The sequence below is a fragment of the Elgaria multicarinata genome, chromosome 4 (genome assembly GCF_023053635.1).
Source record: "Elgaria multicarinata webbii isolate HBS135686 ecotype San Diego chromosome 4, rElgMul1.1.pri, whole genome shotgun sequence".
Lineage (NCBI taxonomy): Eukaryota > Metazoa > Chordata > Lepidosauria > Squamata > Anguidae > Elgaria > Elgaria multicarinata.
Window position 1 is genome coordinate 3,126,663 of NC_086174.1, and position 25,866 is coordinate 3,152,528.

A 25,866-nucleotide genomic window follows, 5' to 3' on the forward strand; every position below is an offset into this window, starting at 1 on the left:
ATTCAGGTGGTCTTTATGAGTCCAATGAGAGGATAAAACCCGCCCCTGAATTTCCCTTTTAAAGTCTCCTTCGTCAAGCCAAGACGCTGCAGAGCTTCAATTGTTGCAGCAAATCCGTTTAGGAAGGGTGAAGAGCCACATTGATGGAGGAATTCATGCAGAGATGGAATGGCTCACATCAGCAAGTTTGACAGCCGGTGTGCACATTTTCCCCTTTTTCTCATTGCATGGGTCTGATTTCCCCCCTCCCTCCTTCACTCCCCCACCCCCCCCACCCCCACTCACTGGTTCCTTCTATTTCCAAACTTTGAGCAGAGCAGAATAGACCAGGCAAATTCTCTTCCTTCATTTAAGCAGTTGCTTTCTGCTTTCTTTGTTGCATTAGATGCCATCTCTGTCCACTGATTTTGCCTCTTCCTGCGCAATATGGTTTGTGAAAGGAAATCAGCAATTTAAATTGGAATAGAAACTGCAGCGGGCCAATTAAAAGAGGCAATTCAAGGGACAATTAATAGGCTATTCACCACCACCACCACCCTACGCACACCAATCCAAGAGCAACAGGAAGCAATAAAATGCACTGTACCTACAAGCAGGAAGCTCTCAATTAACATTGCGCAGACCTTTGCTGGCAGGACTTTCTTCCGAGTAAAGATTGCAGGAAGCTCTTTGCTGGATAATATGTGCTATATGAAGTGCTTGAGTAGAATTTATATTTCAATTCACTTCCATTTTGTTGCAGAAAAGCAATGCCTCAGTGGCACTAAAGAAAACCCCAGGAGTGGAAGCAAACCAAATAAAAGCCAGCTGTAGAGTAGGTGGAAAAACTTTGTGCATCAGAAAAGGAAAACAAGTGAATGATTTGCTTTCGAGAAGATTTTTTGTGGGTTGATGTTTTCAAACAGCAAATTACATTTACTGTATTATTTATTTATTTGATTAGGGTGTCACTCAAGGCGGCGTACAAAACCAATTTAAAAGAGGTTAAAACAATAAAACACATTTAAATACAATGAAAACATAACAATTACAGAATAAGACATCATCCAACCCACAGACCCAGTTCCAGGCCAAAGGTCTCCTTGAATAAAGTGCTCATTGCCTGCCCGCAGAAGTTGGGGAGACAGGGAGCAAAGCCAGCCTCCCTTGGGAAGGAGTTCCACCAGCCTGGGAGCAGCCACGAAAAAGGCCCTGTCTCATGTCACCTCTGATGGTGGCGATTAGACAAGTCAATCAGATACTTCATTAACTCCACATGATCACTTGTAATGATGTTCTAATCTTCCTTGTATGAAAACAAAAATGAACAAGGAGTATTAATGTTTTAACTTTATAATGTTTTAAATTTGCTTGTGGCATTTTATGTTGCTCAATTTTTTTAAAAAAAAATAACAACCCAGCAAGACCTTCTCTGAGGATCTTAAATGTCACCTGGATGTATATAAGGGAAGGTGATTCACTAGGTATCCCGGGGGATGCCTATATTGCCGCCACAATAAACACTGTGGGAATGCTGCGGACGTCATATATCTTGACTTCAGCAAAGCTTTTGACAAAGTGCCCCATGATATTCTGATTAACAAACTAGCTAAAAGATGGAACAACTATTAGGTGGATTCACAATTGGCTACAGAATCAGACTCAAAGGCCATAGCTAGACCTAAGGTTTATCCCTGGATCGTCCAGGGGTCAAACGTGTTCATCTAAGTGCCACACAGGGGATCCAGTGCTCAGGCAGGGGCGAACCCTGGATGATCCCAGGATAAACCTCAGGTCTAGCTGTGGCCAAAGAGTGCTAATCAATGGAACCTTCTCAAACTGGGGAGAGGCAACGAGTGGGGTACCGCAGGGCTCAGTCCTGGGCCCAGTGCTCTTCAACATTTTTATTAATGATTTGGACAAGGAGGTGCAGGGAACACTGATCAAATTTGCAGATGACACAAAATTGGGTGGGATAGCTAATACCCTGGAAAACTTCAAAGTGATCTTGAGAGGCTGGAGTGCTGGGATGAAAACAACAGGATGAAAACAACAGGATGAAATTTAATAGGGATAAATGCCAAGTTCTACATTTAGGAAATAGAAACCAAAGGCACAGTTACAAGATGGGGGATACTTGGCTCAGCAATACTACAAACGAGAAGGATCTTGGAATTCTTGTAGATCGCAAGCTGAATATGAGCCAACAGTGCGATATGGCTGCAAGAAAGGCGAATGCTATTTTGGGCTGCATTAATAGAAGTATAGATTCCAAATCACGTGAGGTACTGGTTCCTCTCTATTCGGCCCTGGTTAGGCTAGAGTATACCATCTAGAGTATATCATCTAGAGTATTGCGTCCAGTTCTGGGCTCCACAATTCAAGAAGGACGCAGACAAGCTGGAGCGTGTTCAGAGGAGGGCAACCAGGATGATCAGGGGTCTGGAAACAAAGCCCTATGAAGAGAGACTGAAAGAACTGGGCATGTTTAGCCTGGAGAAGAGAAGATTGAGGGGAGACATGATAGCCCTCTTGAAAGGTTGTCACATAGAGGAGGGCCAGGATCTCTTCTCGATCCTCCAAGAGTGCAGGACACGGAATAAGGGGTCAAGTTAAAGGAAGCCAGATTCCGGCTGGACATCAGGAAAAACTTCCTGACTGTTAGAGCAGTACAACAATGGAATCAGTTACCTGGTGAGGTTGTGGCCTCTCCCACACTAGAGGCCTTCAAGAGGCAGCTGGACAACCCTCTGTCAGGGATGCTTTAGGGTGGATTCCTGCATTGAGCCAGGGGTTGGACTCGATGGCCTTGTAGGCCCCTTCCAACTCTGCTATTCTATGATTCTATGAAAGCCCTGCGCTTTTGCTGCTTCGAGGTGGCAGCGGCTTATCCCAACACAGCAGCAAAAGTGTGGGGTTTCCAGCAGCCAGGCCCACCCCCTACCTTCTGCCTGGATGGACAGTGACCAAGCAGAGGTCGCCATCCACCTGGCCACGCATCCTCCACGTCTCTGGAGCAAGGATACACAGCTGTACTCGCATCACTCCAGAGAAAAACATCAGGGTAAGTCCTCGATTTTTCTTCTCCGCAGCTTTGCAAGAAAGCCCCGGGGTGCCTGCGAGGTGCCTGCTGCATCGTATAATTGACGCAACGCCCCCACACCAGGGCTTACCTTGTGAATGGACAGCCCCCCTGGTCCCAAGCTGTTTAGGGCTTTGCATAACCTTGCATGTGACTCGGTAGCTAAGAGGCAGTTCTTTTAACACTGTTTTTCTTGTGGGCAGAGCTAGTTGTCCCACTGAGCTCTCTCGTTGCTGCGTTCTGCACAAGCTGCAGCTTCCGAACCGCACTAATGGTAGCGCATTGCAGTAGGGTTTACCAGTGCATGGATCACCATGGCTGCTGTGTCCCTATCCAGGAACAGGAGTAGTAGGCATATCAACTGAAGTGGTAACGGGCCACCAGAGCCACTTGGCTCTGGGATGTAAATGGATCCAGGAGTGCCCCTAAACTACAAATCTGCTCTTCGGAGGAAGTGCAAACTCCATCCAGAACATGCCCCAGTGTGGGCTCCAGGGTGGAGGACATTGGTTTTGATGCTGGCTCATTTTTAGCATTCCTTCAATGAACTAGATTGTGTGTGCATCTCATTTTCTTTCTTTGGAATGTAAAAGGTATCTTTCTTTGACTATGAACTGTTGTAGCAGGGCGGGGGAAAGCAAAGCACTCTTACTTCATAATGTCCAGTTGTTCGTGTACACAAATTGGCCTCACAATTAGATGTCTGGGAAAGAAATCTGTGCTTTGCCAGACTTATCAGGTAAGAGACAAAGAAAATGTAGAGGCAGGGCTAGAAAACAATGCAGGGAATCCTCCGCTTTCCGTTACAATCTTCTTCAAGAGCTACTTCAGATGTTACTGTATTCCTGAGCAGAGATTATCTGGAAGAATTACTTGGAAGCAGGTAGCGATGGGGGAGAATTTTATTTGGTCTGCGTTTGAATGCCACCCAACTTAATTTGCCCCTTTAGAACAAATATGCGACCTGAAATGTATTTTTCCTTCTGTTTTTGCACTTTGGATGTTGCAAGGCGGTTCTCTGACTTTAAATTAAACAAATGTGTACAAAAATGCGTGCTTTAGGGGAAATTCTGTACAAAACAATATAGCGTCAGGGAAACTGCTTGCAAATAAATAATGCATCTAGTGGGGGAAATGTATACAAAATGCATGCAAACCTTCGTGCAGACTTACAGAATCATAGAATAGCAGAGTTGGAAGGGGCCTACAAGGCCATCAAGTCCAACCCCCTGCTCAGTGCAGGAATCCACCCTAAAGCATCCCTGACAGAGGGTTGTCCAGCTGCCTCTTGAAGGCCTCTAGTGTGGGAGAGCCCACAACCTCCCCAGGTAACTGATTCCATTGTCGTACTGCTCTAACAGTCAGGAAGTTTTTCCTGATGTCCAGCTGGAATCTGGCTTCCTTTAACTTGAGCCCGTTATTCCGTGTCCTGCACTCTGGGAGGATCGAGAAGAGATCCTGGCCCTCCTCTGTGTGACAACCTTTTAAGTATTTGAAGAGTGCTCTCATGTCTCCCCTCAATCTTCTCTTCTCCAGGCTAAACATGCCCAGTTCTTTCAGTCTCTCTTCATAGGGCTTTGTTTCCAGACTCCTGATCATCCTGGTTGCCCTCCTCTGAACACGCTCCAGCTTGTCTGCGTCCTTCTTACACTGCAAAGTGATGCAGAAATGAGACGGAACAACCTTGAGCTTGGGAGGGTGGGGGAATGAACATTGCAGAAAGTAAAGCAGATGGGTTTCTAAATCCGGGATGCAGAGTTTTGAAAGGTTTATTTTTTAAAAAAAACTGCATTTGTCATCCATTTCGTAGCTTTGACGTGTGATTTGCATACATGATCTATCCTAAAAGACAATAAATATGTACAGAGGAATCTCATTATAATAACACACACAGAGAGAGAGAGAGAGAGTTGGTCGAAATGTGAACCGCCCAGAGAGCTTTGGCTATTGGGTGGTATAAAAATGTAATAAATAAATAAATAAACTGTTGTTGTTGATAACAATAACAATAACAACAATAATAATAGCCATTAAGCTAATCCTGGTATCATGCAGGTCACTGGAGCTAGCTTTATCACTTAAGATCGCTGTTGTTAGGGTGACCAAATAAAAAGGAGGACAGGGCTCCTACATCTTTAACAGTTGCATAGAAAAGGGAATTTTAGCAAGTGTCATTTGTATATGTGGAGAACCTGGTGAAATTCCCTCTTCATCACAACAGTTAAAGTGCAGGAGCTATACTAGAGTGACCAGATACACAAATGGGCAGGGCTTCTGCAGCTTTAACTGTTGTGATGAAGAGGGGATTTCACCAGGTTCTCCACATATACAAATGACACCTGTAGAAATTCCCTTTTCAATACAACTGTTAAAGATACAGGAGCCCTGTCATCCTTTCCATAGGGTCAGCCTAGCTGTTTTAATATTTGTTTCAGTTGCTGAGATGATGGTTGAGCAGACAGGCCTTCATATTGAGTCCAATACAACCAAAATTTGTCACCATAAGTCTCCATCTGTATTGCTGTCCCAATATAATTTTGCTGCTTGAGGTGAAGGACAGGATGATGCCCTTGCAGTCCAAGGCCACAACTAGACCTAAGGTTTATCCTGGGATCATCCAGGGTTCGCCCCTGCCTGAGCACTGGATCCCCTGTGTGTCACCTAGTTGAACAGGTTTGACCCCTGAACGATCCAGGGATAAACCTTAGGTCTAGCTATGGCCCAATTGGACCGGCAGTTGAATCTGATTTAACACTGGTGATGGGACAGTGCCCTCTACCATGTGAAAGAACTGCTAGATGGGCTGTGCTTCCCAAGAGGAACCAGGTAGTGGTTGAGAGCAACGCTCCTGGCTTGAGGAGAGAGAGGCCACAGCCTGAGAGCGCTCTGTGGAAAAGGCTTTGTTTAAGTACAGCTCACATCGACTGCAATAATAGGTTGTTTTGATGCCCTGCTCCTGGGCTTTTAACAGCAGCTTGAACTGTTGACATAAACAAGGGATATTTCCCAGGCGGTAAAAAGCTTCTGCTGTTGAATTCTGCACAAAAAGGGCCAGGTCTCAAAGTCAGTTCCTGGCCTCGCAATCTGTTTTCCTGCCACATCCTCCCACAACCCAGGGACTGCCAGATGTGTTGGCTACACATCTCCAGCCTGCATGGCCAAGGCAGGGCTACAAAGTCCTCTGTCTGAAACTGGTGCCTAGAGAATCCCAGGCTAAGTGGACAAACAGGTCAGACTCTGTATAAAACACGTGCGGCTCTGAGCATCTCTGGGGTGAAGAGTTTGGCCTTCCAACCCATCATCGGAGTTGGACCAATCCCAGCCTGCTCTCGGATTCGGCTGCTGCAGCCACACAGCTAGCAATGGGATCTGGGCATCTAAGGCACACATTGTTATCGCAGATTTGCGCAGGTGATTGCAAAGGGCTGGATTAGTTACCCGTGTAATTCGCTAACCTTTGGAAGAAGGGCAACCACTAATTTGAAGGATGCACACCTCAGTGCCAATGAGCTCCACACCCAGGTGTTACATTTGATGCGTGCAATTCAATTCTGGCAGGTGCAGAATGACTGAAAGAGAAGATGGGAGCAATGAGAAAAACAGGAAGGTGTGTGTCACTGGCGAGCTATACATCTTTGTTGTACAGTTGCACTAATGTACCCTCTGGCACCAACGTTTGATGTTCTCAGCATGGCTGGCTGGGGGATATTCAGAGTTGCAAGACTTTTTTCAGTCTAAGCATGCATAGGATTGAGCCCCAACTGTGAAATCCTATGCATGTCTACTCAGAAGTAAGCACCATTAAGACCAATTGGGCCTACTCCCATGTAAGTGTGTATAGAATTGCAACCCAGCTAACGAACAAAGGACAGTTTGAAGCTGAAGTTCTCTGGGTAGTATACAGGTAAACTTTTCTTTTTCCTAAAGCTTTTAAATCTTGATGTTGTGCAGACTTCTACTGTTCCTTTCTACTGTTAGTTTTACCCTACCCTGTGCCTGCTTACCCTACCCTGTACCTGTTGGCATTCTCTTCCCCTCCTTGTTGTTTTACTATGATTTTATTAGATTGTAAGCCTATGCGGCAGGGTCTTGCTATTTACTGTTTTACTCTGTACAGCACCATGTACACTGATGGTGCTATATAAATAAAATAATAATAATAATAATAATAATAATAATAATAATAATAATAATAATCGAAATACAAAACCACAATTAAACAATGATACTCAAATCACACAAAATAAAACAGAAAAATAAAACCAAGAACAAGGTTTGCTATTTGAATAGAAGCAGGAAAGGATGCAGTGAGCTGCCATTTTGCATCCATATTCATGCATTGATTAGTTTAAACTATGTAGGGTGACCATATGAAAAGGAGGACAGGACTCCTGTATCTTTAACAGTTGCATAGAAAAGGGAATTTCAGCAGGTTCCCCATATATACAAATGACACCTGCTGAAATTTCCTTTTCAATACAACTGTTAAAGGTACAGGAGCCCTGTCCTCCTTTTCATATGGTCAGCCTAAAACTATGTCTGTCCCACTTGTGAGGCACATAAAAAATAGACTTCCAAAGCAGCCAACAGCAATAACAAAGAAAGGCAATTTAAATCATTCAACAAAAACCAAAAAGCAGCAGTGAAAAGACCAGTCTTTAGGGTAACCATTTATGCATCACCAAATAAGAGGGCAAAAATCAGGTTTCCATTAAAACAGGGTGACTATATGAAAAAGAGGACAGGGCTACTGTGTCTTTAAAGTTGTATAGAAAAGGGAATTTCGGCAAGTGTCATTTGAATGCATGTAGCAGCTGGTGAAATTTTGTCTTCATCATAACAGTTAAAGCTGCAGGAGTCCTGCCCTCTTGACCAGATACAAAAGAGAGGAGGGCATCTGCAGCTTTAACTATTGTGATGAAGAGGGAATTTCACCAGATGATGTATGCATACAAATGACACCTGCTGAAAATCCCTTTTCTCTACAACTGTTAAAGCTACAGGAGCCCTGTCCTCCTTTTCATAGGGTCACCCTAATTTTTTAAAAAATGCAGCTGATCATTTATTTGGATAGATGCAAATTTAGAAACAGTGACACCAATTGAAGTAGAAATACAATGCATCTCACCAAAGTGAAGACTGTGACTACAGGACCACTGCTGGGTCTGCTATCCAGGGGGGTGTCTATACGACGTGGCTGTGTAGCCGATGCCCTCAAAGCCCTGTAGAGTGGCTTCTGTGAAGCAGAACCGATAAATGCAGCTGGCAGGAGGGAGTGCGGACTATCCAGCCGGAAAACCGCAGCGCTGGCTGCCATTGGGCTCAGCAAGCCCCTGCCCTGTGCTTACTCTGGATGGAGGAGAAATCACAACTGGGCTCGGATCCGTCCCCAGCAACGCCCACTGGGCTTAATCCAAAACACACTGTGAAAAAGCATAGGTTTTTTTTGGGGGGGGCAGGGGGAGGGGGGAACCTGCCATGACTGCACAGCCATGATGAGGTCAATAGGCTCTATAGACACCCCCAGTTGCTAAGTGTTGATGGACAACTCCAAAGTCACAGCTGCCCCCAAATCAGTGGGGCAATTGGCACATCATACTAAGGGCTCATCAGCTCCAAGTGGGATATTCCACTATGAAAGTGGTATGAAAGCAGTATATAAAAGGCAGGAGCCACACTGCCGCTTTATAGTGGCATCGAAGGGCACTGACAACTGTTGGGGCCCATGGACACAGACCACGTACCGCTTTCATACCACTTCCATAGTGTTTTATCCTGCTTGGTGTAGATGTGTCCCGGGCCCCAGCAGTTGTCAGTGCACTTCAATACCGCTATAAAGCAGTAGTGTAGATCCTGCAGAGCACTTCAATACCACTATAGAGCAGTAGTGTGGCTCCTGCCTTTTATATACCACTTTCATAGTGGAATATCCTGCTTGGTGTAGATGAGCCCTAAGCCACCCTGAGAATAACCCAATTATTGATTGATCGATCGATCGATCGATTACATTTTTATACCGCCCAATAGCCGAAGCTCTCTGGACGGTTCACAACCCACGTTACTAGGTTACTGGACTGGCCGATGAGACCACATCACGCCAGTCCTTTTCCAGCTTCATTGGCTGCCAGTCCAGGTCTGGGCCTAGTATTAACATTTAAAGCCCTAAACGGCTTGGGGCCAGGCTATCTGAACGAACACCTGCTCCTGTATGTACCTGCCCGGACCCTAAGGTCATCCTCAGGGGTCCTTCTCTGCGAGCCCCTACCAAAGGAAGTGAGGCAGGGGGCTACCAGAAGGAGGGCCTTCTCTGCTGTGGCACCCCGGCTGTGGAATGAGCTCCCTAAGGAGGTTCGCTTGGCACCTACGTTATATGCTTTTAGACGCCAGGTGAAGACCTTTTTATTCTCCCAGCATTTCAACAGTCCATAAATAAATTTTAACTGGGTGTTTTCAATTCGTAATTTTGCATTGCTGCTGTTTTTATCTGGTTGAGATAATATTGGATTTTATATTATGGTTTTATACTGTTGTTTTATACTTTGAATGTTTTTAATTTTTGTGAACCGCCCAGAGAGCTCCGGCTATTGGGCGGTATAGAAATGTAATAAGTAAATAAATAAATAAATAATACTCCCGACCGACAATGGAGGAGGCAACAGCTTGCCACGGCTTCTTCCTCTCATTCCTCCTGCCCAGTCTCAGCACATATCCCAGTTACCTGTCTTATTTCCTTGTCCCTATGGATCACTACTCCGTTTCAGAGCACTTATTTCATTTGTAATCTTTTCCTTTTCTTTTTTCAGTACTTCAGAAGTACACAATTTTTATTTTTTTGAATATTTGTTTTCCTATCATTTGCAAGTCTGCAGATTCATCTGTTCACCCCGGTGTGGTCTGCATCAGTACAGTTGCTTTGTCAATTTCCTTGTTTATGACTACTGTAACCTTCTTCTGACTGGCCTTCCTTCTTCTCACATCAGTCCGTTGGTTTCTGTTCACCACTCTGCTGCTAAGATCATCTTCTTGGCTCGCCGCTCTGACCATGTTACTCCATTTCTGAAATCTCTTCATTGGCTTCCAATTCACCTCAGAATCCAATATAAACTTCTCCTGTTGACCTACAAAGCTTTTCACAGCCTAGCTCCTTCCTCTCTCTCCTCTCTCATCTCACACTATTGCCCCGCTCGTGCTCTTCGCTCCTCTGATGCCATGTTTCTCGCCTGCCCAAGGGCCTCTACTTCCCTTGCTCGGCTTCGTCCATTTTCTTCCGCTGCCCCTTACGCCTGGAACGCTCTTCCAGAACATTTGAGAACTACAAGTTCAATCGCAGTTTTTAAAGCTCAGCTAAAAACTTTTTTTTTTCTAAAGCTTTTAGAACTTGATTTTGATCTTACTTTTACACTGTCAGTTTTACTCTCCCCTGTGCCTGTTTGGTGCATTCTCTTCCCCTTCTTGTTGTTTTATTATGATTTTATTAGAATGTAAGCCTATGCGGCAGGGTGTTGCTATGTTATTGTTTTACTCTGTACAGCACAATGTACACTGATGGTGCTATATTATTATTATTATTATTATTATTATTATTATTAATAATAATAATAATAATAATAATAGAATCATAGAACAGCAGAGTTGGAAGGGACCTACAAGGCCATCCAGTCCAACCCCCTGCTCAATGCAGGAATCCACCCTAAAGCATCCCTGACAGAGGGTTGTCCAGCTGCCTCTTGAAGGCCTCTCGTGGAGAGCCCACAACTTCCCTAGGTAACTGGTTCCATTGTCATACTTCTCTAACAGTCAGGAAGTTTTTCCTGATGTCCAGCCAGAATCTGGCTTCCTTTAACTTGATCCCATTATTCTGCATCCTGCACTCTGGGAGCATCGAGAAGAGATTTGAAGAGTGCTATCCTGTCTCCCCTCAATCTTCTCTTCTCCAGGCTAAACATGCCCAGTTCTTTCAGTCTCTCCCCATAGGGCTTTTGTTTCCAGACCCCTGATCATCCTGGTTGCCCTCCTCTGAATAATACTCCACTTTGGTGGCTCCATTGACAGCTTTGGGTGAATCTCAACAGGTGAATCTGTGCACACTTGTGAAAGACAGGGGTTGGGCGGGGGGGGGGGGGTGGAATTCGGAACTCATCTGCAAACTTACAAAGCATCCAAAAAAGATAAGAGACGACACCAATGAGATTGCAAGGAGCAACACAGGCTTTTTCAGCACTCTTGCCAGGGGACTCTATAGCTGCTTGGGACAAGCCAGGCTGCTGGGTTTGCACGTCATGACAAGCCACCCTGCAAACAAGCCACGGTTTGTGCATGGTTAACAAACCATGCTGAATTGTCTGAGCTGGGTAAGTACATAGCCACGCTGACACTAACAAGGCTCACGATCCACCGTGGCTTGTTGTGTTGTGCAAACCAGATCCCTGTAGGGCAGGTGCGTCTACATGCCCTGAACATCTTTTTTAAAGAAGCTTTCAAAAAATCTTTCCAGGAGCCAAAACAAATACAGTGATTTCACAGGGACCACTGGTACTATACATTGTGGGCTGAACGTCTGCCTTCTCCACATTACCCTGCTACTATCAGGGACCCCAGAAGGCTAGAACCTTACTAAAGACGGTTCACCGGCTGACCGTGAGCCAGTCACTCAATATCTGCCTACTCTACACTACAGGATTGTTGTGAGGATAAAATGGTAAGAGAAGGGCAAGAGAAGAAATGTCCATGACTTTAAGAGCCAATGCAGACATTACTTTACATTTCTGTCTACCAGTGTTGCATGGGCACCGATCCAGATCAAAAACCCAGTGTGGAAAACATGGGGGCTTTTAAGATCCAGATCAGTCCCCAGGACCTGTTCTTGAGTAAATATGAAAATAAATAAATGATATGGTTGCTAGATACAGACTTAAAGTAATGTCTGCTTTGGCCCTCAGTGTAGGGAAAATAAAATGTGTAAGTATACATACTTGTATAGAGACTCCAAGACTCTCCTAAGTATGTGAGGATTCTTGCATAGCTGCAACAACAACTATATTTATTTATTTATTTAAAACATTTATATCCCGCCCTATATCACTAAGATCTCAGGGCGGCGTACAGATAAAAACATACAGTATAAAACAATAAATATGCACAGTTAAAAACAAATTAAACCATGATCCAAGTGAAAACAATATATAATTTAAAAGCAGTAAAAACAGTTAAAACAACGTGCCAGGGAGTTTAACCATCAAAGGCTTTGTTGAAAAGCCATGGTTTTACTTGGCGTCGAAATGCAATCCATGTTGGCGCCAGTCGGGCCTCCCAGGGGAGGGCGTTCCACAGTCGGGGTGCCACCACAGAGAAGGCCCTCTGCCTTGTCCCATCATAGTGTATATGTTGCACTGATGGGATGCAGAAAAGGGCTCCTCCAACAGATCTAAGATCTCGGGCAGGCGTATATAAAGAGAGGCGCTCTCTCAAGTATCGAGGTCCCAAGCCGTCTAGGGCTTTAAACGTCATTACCAGCACTTTGAATTCCGACCAGAAGCATATAGGCAGCTAGTGCAGTTCCTTTAAAACCGGTGTTATGTGGGCTGTATAAGATGTACCTGCCAGCAGTCTAGCTGCTGTATTTTGCACTAGCTGCAACTTCCACGTTGTCTTCAAGGGCAGCCCCACATAGAGTGCATTGCAGTAGTCTAATCTGGAAGTTACCAGTGCATGCACTACTGTGGCTAGGTTGTCCCTGTCCGGGAAAGGCCATAGCTGGCGAATCAGCCAAAGCTGACCCCAAGTACAAGTACAAGTACTCCACAAACTTCTCTATCCACTATAACAGCCAAGCATCCCAAGAACATAAGAAGAAACTTGTTGCATCAGACCAATGGTCCATCTAGTTCAGCATTCTGTCCCTCAGCTGCCATTGGTAATCCAGAAGCAGGACATGGGTGCAACGGCACCCTCCCACCCATGTTCCCTAGCAAATGGTATACATAGACATACTGATACTGGAGGTAGCATGTAGCCATCAGGGCTAGTAGCCATTGATAGCCTTCTCCTCCAGGAATTTGCCTGATCTCCTTTTAAAGCCATCCAAATTAGTGGACATCACCACATCTTGTGGTAGCGATTTCCACAGTTTAACTCTGTGCTGGGTGAAGCAGTCCTTCCTTTTATCTGTCTGGAATCTCCCACCCATCAACTTCATGGGATATGACCCCACTGGGTTCTAGTATTTTCAGGCAGGGAGAAAAGTAGGGCTGTGCTCCGCTTCGCATCGGAGCGCAGAAGCAATAGCGAGGCACCCTGATTCGCCTCCGACAAAGGCGGAGACGAAGCAGGTCGGGGGGGGGCTACAGATCGAGGCGAACAGGATGGAGACCAAGCGGATCCTTCGCCTCTATCCGGAGCTCCGAAAAAAGGTAAGTGGGGGCTTAACTGGCGCTGCCGCAGTCCGTGTGGTGACGGCGGCAGAGCCAGGTAAGGGGGCAGAGGAGGGGAGCTTACCTGCCTCTGTCCCGGTCCGCCGGCGGCTTCAACTGAGGCTGAGGCTCAAACCAGAAGACCAGGCCACAACCGCGGCCTGGTCTTCCGGTTTGAGTCCTCGGCCTCAGGTGAAGCCGCTGCCAGAACGCGACGGACGCCGGTAAAGGAGGAGGAGGGGTGGGCCTTACCTGGCAGCGCCACCGCTGCTGCGGAGCTCCGATTCGGAGCCGGAGCTCCACAGGGGAGCAGCCCGTAGGCAGATCGACATCGGGCGGAGCAGGCTCGATCTGGAATTTGTGGATCAGGTGCGGAGCGGAGCGGTCGGGGTCCGTGCACAGCCCTAGAGAAAAGTGCCTCCCTATCCACTTTCTCAACACCATGAATAATTTTGTGCCCCTCTATCATGTGTCCCCGTACTCACATTTTTCCTTAACTAAAAAGTCCAAAACATTGCAAACATGCTACATGATAGAAGTTGAGAAGCCTGCTCAGTCCGGGCGCAGCAAAACCGCTGAAAAACCAGTGGCCTGTTGTTGCAGAGTAACGTACAGAAGGCTCAAAGTGCAGCCTGTGAAGCAAAAGCTTTGACGTGTTCCCGATGAAGGGCTGAGATTGCAGCTCTGTGCCTCCTGACTCACGCATAATAATTTCAAAGGAATGCCAAGAAATGGGGGGAGGGGGGCGGTCGCCCCCCCAGTTTGCAGTGATGGATATTATCACCCACTTCAGCTCAGAAAGAATGTGCTCTACCCGCTGTGCAGCGCCGCTTCTCTATCCACAAACCAGGTCGGTCCATCGGTCCGTCCACCCACTGAAGCCCACTGCGTCTAGCAGCAGTTTTTAAAGGTCTCGGGGCAGAGAGAGATCTTTTCCTGGGCCTTTTGAACTGGAGACAGTGGAGGCTGTTGGCACTGACATCATTGTGTCAGTAAACCTATTCTAGGGGGATTCCACACGTCGTACTGAGGCCGCTTCCATGCGCCCCCAGTGCGGCCGCAAAGCGATGGTGTAGCTTGCCTAGCGAAGAGACGAGGAAGAGGCGTCCTTGCCGCCGCCGCTGCCGCCACCCACCTACTTCCTCACCGGCCGGGTCGGAGAGCTCGGCGGAAGAAGGCGGGGTGGAGAGCGGAAGACGTGTGGAGACGTGTGGAATCCCCGGTTTCAGTTGGAACCAGTCAGAACCCTAAAGTTGCAATTTGGGGAGCTCCTTTAGAGTTTTGACTAGTTCCGACTCAAACCCAGAATGGATTCAATGTCCCACTGACATCAGAGCCACCAACCTCTGATGGTTGAACAGTCATGACATCATCATATGGGTGATGTGTTCCCTGACGGAATCACTTAATCACCATTTGGAAAGGAAAGGACGTGTTGTTGTTTTAAATGATGCCGAAAATCCTGCTAACTGATCAGCAAATGGAGCCGTCACAAACAAGATAAGTATTTCTGAGGTTTTGGATAAATATTCTGAGAAAGCCCCTCTTGCACTGAAAACGTCCAGCCATGAAAATGTGGCACAGCCCTTTTTTCAGTCCAGGTCCAATTTTTTTCATGCCTGTCAGAGTGATTCAATACGTATCCCTGGGGTGGGGGGGATGTGCTTAGATCCTAAATGGGGGATACTTGGCTCAGCAATACTACAAACGAGAAGGATCTTGGAATTGTTGTAGATCACAAGCTGAATATGAGCTAACAGTGCGATATGGCTGCAAGAAAGGCAAACGCTATTTTGGGCTGCATTAATAGAAGTATAGCTTCCAAATCAGGTGAGGTACTGGTTCCTCTCTATTCGGCCCTGGTTAGGCCTCATCTAGAGTATTGCGTCCAGTTCTGGGCTCCACAATTCAAGAAGGACGCAGACAAGCTGGAGCGGGTTCAGAGGAGGGCAACCAGGATGATCAGGAGTCTGGAAACAAAGCCCTATGAAGAGAGACTGAAAGAACTGGGCCTGTTTAGCCTGGAGAAGAGAAGATGGAGGGGAGACATGAGAGCACTCTTCAAATACTTAAAAGGTTGTCACACAGAGGAGGGCCAGGATCTCTTCTCGATCCTTACAGAGTGCAGGACACAGAATAACGGGCTCAAGTGAAAGGAAGCCAGATTCCGGCTGGACATCAGGAAAAACTTCCTGACTGTTAGAGTAGTACGACAATGGAAACAGTTACCTAGGGAGGTTGTGAGCTCTCCCACACTGGAGGCCTTCAAGAGGCAGCTGGACAACCCTCTGTCAGGGATGCTTTAGGGTGGATTCCTGCATTGAGCAGGGGTTGGACTCGATGGCCTTGTAGGCCCCTTCCAACTCTGCTATTCTATGATTCTATAAAAATGCTGAGATATTTGAAACTTTTTCTTGGGCTCTCCCATCGTATCTGGTCTGGGGAACCTCATCTGATTAATGTAATATATAAACTCATCCCATATTTTCCCCTAAGTTAGATTGGTTGGAGATTCTGGAAGATGTTACTGTTTTTTCTTTGTGCGGCTTGGCTTACTTTCTTGAATGATCTGTAGTGATTTGTTTGTACAGTAGGAGGGCTGAAATGCCAGGTTTCCACACCCTTTCAATGGGAGCCGCTGACCCTCGATTCCAGACCTATGGCTGACATGTTCTGATTCATCAGTGGAGAAGTCATCATTTCTACATAGGTTCAGAGGCCCATCAGGGGTCCATCATAATTAATTTGCACATTCCAAAGACAAGCTCGTATCATCCAGAGCTCTGAATATCCTTTGACCGCAGCAACTTCTGGTTCATACATTCCCATGCAACCCATTTCAATTATCTATCTTGTAACGGCATGTTAAAAAAATCTAGCCTCCACTTGAGAGCAACGTTTGCTTTGCCGTTCTCCTTTTGCTTTGAACAAGATGTTCCTGTAAGTCCCACATTCCATCTCGGTCTCCAGGAAAACAGGTTAAGGTAGACGTGTTTGAGGTCACGAGGACCTCATTTCTGAACAATGGCACAATACTAAGAGGTTTGCTCCATTTATATGCCTAGAACAGACTGGGAAGATAGTTGTAATTAAAGCAAGCTGCTGTGTTGCTTGTTTGCGTAGCCTGGGGCAGGCAGGAGAATAAAATAAAATGAGCACATTTTGTTTTGAAACAAAGGGAAAGAAATAAAGAAAGAAAGAAAGAAAGAGAAAGAAAGAGGTGGTTGAAAGATGCTGGTTGTGTTTAATTAATTAATTTGATCTCATTACATGAATGGATGTTCTACCCTATTTTTCTAGACATCTGTCTGAAGCAACTAATAATAAAATACAATACAAGATCAGTTGCTTCATTTAAAACATGGTGCCTACAATACATCTTAAAATAGTAGTATTTAAATATAGCCAATTAACAATAATAATTGTCAGTAGGGCTGCCACCAAATTGAAGAAATTGTTAAGCATTTGCATATTGATTAAATTTGCATATATTTGCGTCACTCCACCAGGGGCTCACCTACACCTAAAGCCCTTTTGAGAGAGGGAGGGATGATGGTGGGGTTTCCCACTTCCGAGATCGTCCCTCACGGAGCACACGCAAGGGGAGTTTCCCCGGGAGTAAAGGAGACCCGTTACGCTGGTGGTGGTTCTTTCGAAGGTGTATCGGGAGAAGTGGATGGGATGGGGCTAGACAGACAGGTAAGGGGTGCAGAATTATATTATTTTTTAATACCTCCTCTGAGATGTGCAAAAAAGCAAATACCCAGAAACGCAGGGGGTGGGGATAGGTACTGTGTCGAAGATTTTATTTATTTATTTTGTTGCATTTATATCCCACCATTTTTCTTCCAAGGAACCCAAGGCAGCAAACATAATCCTCCTCCGCTCTATTTTATCCTCACAACAAAAACAACCCTGTGAGGTAGGCTGGGCTGAGAGTCTGTGACTGGCCCAAAGTTACCCGTTGGGTTTCCATGGCGGAGTGGGGACTAGAACCCAGATCTCCCGGCTCCCAGTCATTTGGACACACAGGGATGATCCCGGGATCCCTCTTAAAACTATAAAATACAAAACTAATAAATACATGATGATATACGATTTAAAATGTATTTATTTGTTGCGTTTATATCCCACCTTTTTTCCTCCAAGGAACCCAAGGCGGTCTACATAATCCCCCTCCTCTCCATTTTTATTCTCACAACAACAACCCTGTGAGGTAGGTTGGGCCGAAAGTAAATGACTGGCCCAAAGTCACCCAGGCCATAGCTAGACCTAAGGTTTATCCCTGGATCGTCCAGGGGTCAAACCTGTTCATCCAGGTCAGCCTTCCTCAACCTGGGGCGCTCCAGATGTGTTGGACTGCATCTCCCAGGCTGGGGCATTCTGGGAGTTGTAGTCCAACACATCTGGAGTGCCCCAGGTTGAGGAAGGCTGATCTAGGTGACACACAGGGGATCCAGTGCTCAGGTAGGGGCGAACCCTGGAGGATCCCAGGATACACCTTAGGTCTAGCTATGGCCCCAGTGAGCTTCCATGGCTGAGTGGGGACTATTTATTTATTTATTTATTTATTTATTTAAAACATGTATATCCCGCCCTATATCACTAAGATCTGCAGTTAAAACAGTTAAAACAATGTGCCGGTGAGTTTAACCATCAAAGGCTTTGTTTAAAAAGCCATGTTTTTACTTGGCGTCGAAATGCAATCCATGTTGGCGCCAGTCGGGCTATGGGGCAGTATATAAATATAATAAATAAATAAATAAATAAATAAATGTGCCTTGGGCTCCTTAAGGAGGAAAAAAGATGGTATATAAATGCAATAAATAAACAAACAAACAAACAATAGGCCCGGCATGGATAGGAGGGAGAAATAGCCAGTGGGCCGGACAAAGCACCATAATAAACAGGGACATTGATCATAGAATCATAGAATAGCAGAGTTGGAAGGGACCTAAAAGGCCATGGAGTCCAACCCCCTGCTCAATGCAGGAATCCACCCTAAAACATCCCTGACAGAGGGTTGCCCAGCTGCCGCTTGAAGGCCTCTAGGGTGGGAGAGCCCACGACCTTAGAGCCCACAACCCACACCCAGCATTTTAAGAGTCTATAAATAAATTTTAACTTGGTGTTTTAAATTTGTAATTTTGCATTGCTGCTGTTTTTATCTGGTTGAGATAATATTGGATTTTATATTATGGTTTAATACTGTTGTTTTATACTTTGAATGTTTTTAATTTTTGTGAACCGCCCAGAGAGCTTCGGCTATTGGGCGTTATAGAAATGTAATTAATTAATAAAATAAAATAAATATTTATCTAGGGGGTACTCCCCACACGACACGATAATAATCAACCACGGTGTGGATTAAGAACAGCGTCACGCTGAGTTGACTTACTCATGCCCCCACCCTCTCTTCCCCCCTCAGTCCTCCTACTCATATCCCATCAGCCATTGCTGCCGAAAATCTATCCTGACGGCTGGACTAGAGCAGCAGCTGCTGCTTTGACCGTTCTTGCCTTGAGGGTCCGTGGCTGATGAAATAACCAACGGTGGACGAGAAAATCGCCAACGGTGCCCTCCACACAACGTGATAGCCAAGGGTGGTTCCAAGAGCCAACTCTGGACAGCATTGGTTATTTGCATTAGTTATTTCAGCCAAATAACCAACCATTGGTAGGGGGGAAAACACCTCCCACCACACAACACGATAACCCATTGTAGGTTAAATAGCCAGCCATCAACTATTTAAACCACTGTTTATTCTGTTGCATTCAAAACCAGTCATTGTCTTCCTTTGACAACCAGCCATTGCCACTCCTACTAGACATGAGAGCACTCTTCAAATACTTGAAAGGTTGTCACACAGAGGAGGGCCAGGATCTCTTCTCCATCCTCCCAGAGTGCAGAACATGGAATAATGGGCTCAAGTTACAGGAAGCCAGATTCCGGCTGGACATCAGGAAAAACTTCCTGACAGTTAGAGCAGTACGACAATGGAATCAGTGACCTAGGGAGGTGGTGGGCTCCCCCACAATGGAGGCCTTCAAGAGGCAGCTGTACAACCCTCTGTCAGGGATGCTTTAGGGTGGATTCCTGCATTGCCTGGTTTGGAGAGCCTTTCTGGGGAGGGAGTTCTTTTCCCTCCCATTCAGGGGCTTTCGCTAAAAAGGCCCTGCTCGTTGCATAAGCACGATCTTCTTCATCGTGACACCGAAGCAGAGGAAGGTCAACTAATCCTGGATGGAGTAAACACCTGTCCTTCTTCCTTTGCTCCTAGGAAAGGCAGAGAGAAACAGATCCTTCTTTCCTTTGTTACAGCCACTGTCTAGACCATCTTGCCCCAATCTGGGCCCACCAGATGTGTTGGACTGCAACTCCCATCGTTTCCCAGCCAGCAGGGAGGGTAGGAGGTTGGTGAAGGATGGACTAGCCCACCGGGGCGCAAGAAGCACCCACTTCTCTGTTTCCGTAAAAGAGCAGCAGTGACATAAAAAGTGAGAGGAGTTTATGCAAACAATTGGAAATTATTCCAGGGGGTGGAGGGAAGTCAGCGATGAAAAGGTCACAGGACGACACACTTTTCTGTCTCATGACCCAGCAGCAAAACAAGCATTAATGAGCTTGTTCTAAACTGCTCCAGCAACCAGGACTGACACATAGGGAACCGGCAGGGGGGGGGGGGGGATAACTGAGATCTGGAAGGCAGCCAGGATTTTATGCACAAACTCTGACATTCCCAGCCCCAGCCCAGAATTTTTTAAAAAGAACTCCAGCACCTTCCCTTGGAATAAAAACTATATGCTTCAGGGCTAGCAACGAAATCCAGCACCTGCCAGTACCCAACAGGGCCAGAGTCTGCACCCATCACTGGCTGGTGGTGAGCAGCAGGGGAGCAAATGCTGATGCCAACCTCCTTTTCATTTTTCTTTTTTTTTTTTTATAATTTTTTTTTATTTTCTACAATACTTAAACATACATATTTACATTCACATAAAAACAACAACAACAACAACAACATACTACTTAATGTTCAATTTGAATACAAAATCTTATCTTAATAACATAATCAAAATAACCTACAAGTGCACCCCCCACCTCGGGATCTCATTCCTGATTCCAGAATCTCATACTTTCTTCTGCTGGTGGTTTCCCACTTCCCTTAGAAAACACAAATATTAGGAACTGTTTCCAAATTCCTTCAAAATCATTTGATTTAGCTATACCTCTTCTCCATTTAATATTACTTGTCAATTTATCATTAATAGCTATATCCCATACTTCTTTATACCATTCTTCAATAGAATATTCCCCTTGAATCTTCCAGTTCCGAGCTAAAATCAATCTTGCTGCAATCAACAAATTCGTTATCAGTTCCTTAGTTTCCTTTTTACATTTAAAATCTTCTTCAAATAGTGACAGCAATGCAACTTTTGGTGTTCGTTCTATCTTCATTTCCACAATTTCTTCAATCTCCAAAAACACCATCTTCCACAATTTCTGAACATAGTTACATTCCCACCACATATGCAAATACGTTCCTTTAACCCCACAACCTCTCCAACAATTTTCTGATTGCTGATTGTTTCATTTTTCATTTTTAAAACCCTTTTTTAAAAAATAGTTCCAAGAGACATTCTGGAAATGTGGCAGTCACAGGTGCCTCATCCAGCATGGCATGACGCCCGGCTGCCCATCTCTCTGCTGCTGTTTACTGTCACAACTATTAGGTGGATTCACAGTTGGCTACAGAACCGGACTCAAAGAGTACTTATCAATGGAACCTTCTCAAACTGGGGAGAGGCAACGAGTGGGGTGCCGCAGGGCTCAGTCCTGGGCCCAGTGCTCTTCAACATTTTTATGAATGATTTGGACGAGGAGGTGCAGGGAACGCTGATCAAATTTGCAGATGACACCAAATTGGGTGGGATAGCTAATACCCTGGAAGACAGAAACAAACTTCAGAGTGATCTTGATAGGCTGGAGTGCTGGGCTGAAAACAACAGGATGAAATTGAATAGGGATAAATGCCAAGTTCTACATTTAGAAAATAGAAACCAAATGCACAGTTACAAGATGGGGGACACTTGGCTCAGCAATACTACAAACGAGAACCAACAGTGTGATATGGCTGCAAGAAAGGCCAATGCTATTTTGGGCTGCATTCATAGAAGTATAGCTTCCAAATCACATGAGGTACTGGTTCCTCTCTATTCGGCCCTGGTTAGGCCTCATCTAGAGTATTACGTCCAGTTCTGGGCTCCACAATTCAAGAAGGACACAGACAAGCTGGAGCGTGTTCAGAGGAGGGCAACCAGGATGATCAGGGGTCTGGAAACAAAGCCCTATGAAGAGAGACTGAAAGAACTGGGCAGGTTTAGCCTGGAGAAGAGAAGATGGAGGGGAGACATGATAGCACTCTTCAAATACTTAAAAGGTTGTCCCACAGAGGAGGGCCAGGATCTCTTCTCAATTCTCCCAGAGTGCAGGACACGGAATAACGGGCTCAAGTTAAAGGAAGCCAGATTCCAGCTGGACATCAGGAAAAACTTCCTGACTGTTAGAGCAGTACGACAATGGAACCAGTGACCTAGGGAGGTTGTGGGCTCTCCCACACTAGAGGCCTTCAAGAGGCAGCTGGACAACCATCTGTCAGGGATGCTTTAGGGTGGATTCCTGCCTTGAGCAGGGGGTTGGACTCCATGGCCTTGTAGGCCCCTTCCAACTCTGCTATTCTATGATACGTCTATGATCCTTAAGGCCCTCCTCCTAGTAACCTCTCAGAGGGGGCCATCAGGGCAGCGCTGCCCGGAGGCCCCTCGAACCTGGTGCCAGCCCTGCTGCTCAGGGAAAGAGCGTGTACAAAAAAGTATTGTGCTGTGCTCCCCATTTCCTTAAGCAGCATTAAGTTCCAGGGTTAGGTAAAGGCCCAAATGGATATGAATGTATCTGGCTCCACCCATGTTGCTTTAACTCCACCCACAGCTGGAATCTTCCCTTCCGCTTTTGGAATTCCAGCTGAACAGCCTTTGCCACCTCTGGCATTTGGCCATGTTGGCTGGGAATGAATTGCAGTCCAACACATCTGGAGAGCAGCACCAGGTTGGGGAAAGCACAATTTGGACGTTCCTACATAAAAGGGTTTCTTTCTTTGCCTTTCTATATGTTCCATTATACAACCACTCAGTGGCACTGTGGTATTGTGGAATTGCACAAGATTCTATGGCATTAGAGGGCCATTCAGAAGAGAAAAAAATACCGCACATTCCCCATGAAGGAAGACAAAACAAAACGTGATAATGGTTGCAAAGCATGGGAAAGGTGCACTGTAAAGGACCTGCAAACTATCATGCATGAGCAATCAGAAGCACAATAAAAGCCTTGTGTAGAAAGGCTCTTTGAGTTTTCCCTGCTAGCATGAATCATAGAATCACAGAATAGCAGAGTTGCAAGGGGCCTACAAGGCCATCGAGTCCAACCCCTGCTCAATGCAAGAATCCACCCTAAAGCATCCCTGACAGAGAGTTGTCCAGCTGCCTCTTGAAGGCCTCTGGTGTGGGAGAGCCCACAACCTCCCTAGGTAACTGATTCCATTGTCGTACTGCTCTAACAATCAGGAAGTTTTTCCTGATGTCCAGCTGGAATCTGGCTTCCTTTAACTTGGGCCCGTTATTCCGTGTCCTGCACTCTGGGAGGATCGAGAAGAGATCCTGGCCCTCCTCTGTGGGACAACCTTTTAAGTATTTGAAGAGGGCTATGATGTCTCCCCTCCATCTTCTCTTCTCCAGGCTAAATATGCCCAGTTCTTTCAGCCTCTCTTCATGGGGCTTTGTTTCCAGACCCCTGATCATCCTGGTTGCCCTCTTCTGAACACACTCCAGTTTGTCTGCATCCCTCTTGAAGTGTGGTGCCCAGAACTGGACGCAATACTCTAGATGAGGCCTAACCAGGGCCGAATAGAGAGGAACCAGTACCTCACGTGATTTGGAAGCTATACTTCTATTAATGCAGCCCAAAATAGCATTTGCCTTGCTTGCAGCCATAGCGCACGGTTGGCTCATATTCAGCTTGTGATCTACAACAATTCCAAGATCCTTCTCGTTAGTAGTATTCTGAGAACTAGAGACTTGCTTGAGTTCAGCCTAGCAAGGCTGTTTTTTATGTCTACTTGCTGCATGTCTCCAGTGTGCCTGCCACTAGAAATGGCATGGGCAATTTAGGGAGATGGCGAAGACTCAGAGGAAAACAACTTCTGGTCCTTGACCTTTCTGGAGGACTTTTCCATTTGATTAAAAACTCTCAGAGAGCCATTATTGGTGAAATTTGCTGCCCAATTACATTGATTTCATTTATTTATTTTTTCCTCTCTGCTAAATGCTGCCCAAACAACTTAGAGCGTAATTGAAGGAAGGGGAAATATCCATTTTTGCTTCCCTGGAGAGGTAGATTTGCTAGCTAAGTCTGACTGGAGTGGACAGTCACCTGCTTGCATGCTGGAGCGGAGCCTCAAATGCTTCGTGAGCTTTTAATTAAAAATAGGAGCTGTTGGGGCAGGGGCTAAGAGCCTTTCTGACTCTCATTGATAGCAATAACATTTTGTGTGCTTAATCGGGGGAAGCAAGGAAGCCGGAGAGTGCAGGAGCCGAGGGTCAAATCTATTTCGGATCCTAAACACCGAAATGACAAATGTCTCCTAAGTGGGATTCAGTCTGAAGAAATGAGTTCCTTTGAAAGGATGGAGATGCAATTCTAGGGTTGAAGTGAAAGGTGATGGTAATGGATTTCATTATATAGGGCAAACATGTTGACCTAACCACTTGTAGTTAATGGAGGAGGAAGATTAGCCATAAATACACAAGATAGTTGTGCGTATTAGAACTATATAGCCCAGCGCTGGGGAGAGGGGGTTATGCCTGCAGTAGAATGGGTCAGAATGTGCATCATTTTAATTCACCCTCTCAAGATGTGTGTTGCGGCCATTAGGTGGCTTTTAAAATATCCATGGAGGATGGATCTGTGCCCTAGTAGGTAAGGAGTAAAAGGTGACTTCTGTGCAGCTCAGTGGAACAGAAAAGAGTAAAATGTGTGTGCAGTTAAGAATGAGAAGAATGAGAATGAGAATGAGAAGGAGAAGGAGGAGGAGGAGGAGGAGGAGGAGGAGGAGGAGGAGGAGGAGGAGGAGATGTGATGGATCAGACCAAGGGTCCATCTAGTCTAGCACCTTGTTCACACAGTGGCCAACCAGCTGCCAGCCAGGAATCCAAAAGCAGGACACAGGTGCAACAGCCCCCTCCCAAACCTTATGGCCTCTGATACTGGCGTAGCACATAGGCAAGTATTTATCCAACCCCCTTTTAAAGCCATCCAAATTGGTGGCCATCACTATGGCTTGTGGTAGCGAATTCCACAGTTTAACTATGAGCTATGGGGAGAAGTCCTTCCTTTCATCTGTCCTGAATCTCCCGCCACTCAGCTTCATGGGATATGACCCTAGTATCTAGTATTTGGAGAGAGGAAGAAAAATGTCTCCCTCTCCACGTTCTCCACACCATACACGATTTTGTACACCTCTAAGCTGAACAACCCCTGCTGTTGTAACCTTCCCTCATAGGGGAGAACATTTTAGTTGCCCCTTTCTGCACATTTTCCAGCTCTACAACAGCAATGCAGCACCACCAATGTGCAGCGCACCTTTCAGAGTTCAGGCCCCACTTAGTCACTGGGCAAAGCACAGAGGAAGGGGAGAGAAGAGGAGACCTCTGTAAATATGGAAAGAATATGCCCTTGCTTCAGTGGCATATCCTTAGACCAGCCTTCCCCAACCTGGGGCCCCCTGTTGTGTTGGACTACAACTCCCATCATGCTGTCTGGAGATGACGGGAACTGCGGTCCAACACACCTGGAAGGTGCCAGGTTGGGGAAGGCTGACCTATAGCCTCATTATGGCAGCCTTTGGGTCCTGTCGGGCTCACTGGATGTGGGCGCCATTTCTGAAGCCCTGCATGGTACCTAGGGTGACCCTATGAAAAGGAGGACAGGGCTCCTGTATCTTTAACAGTTGCATAGAAAAGGGAATTTCAGCAGGTGTCATTTGTATATATGGGGAACCTGTGGAAATCCCCTCTTCATCACCGCAGTTAACAGTGCAGGAGCTATACTAGAGTGACCAGATTTAAAAGAGGGCAGGGCACCTGCAGCTTTAACTGTTGTGATGAAGAGGGAGTTTCATCAGGTTCCCCATATATACTGAAATTCCCCATATATACTGACACCAGCTGAAATTCCCTTTTCTATGCAACTGTGAAAGGTACAGGAGCCCTGTCCTCCTTTCCATAGGGTCACCCTAGTTCTAGTGTTACGACAGAAGGAGAAAAATCTCTCCCTGTCCTCTTTCTC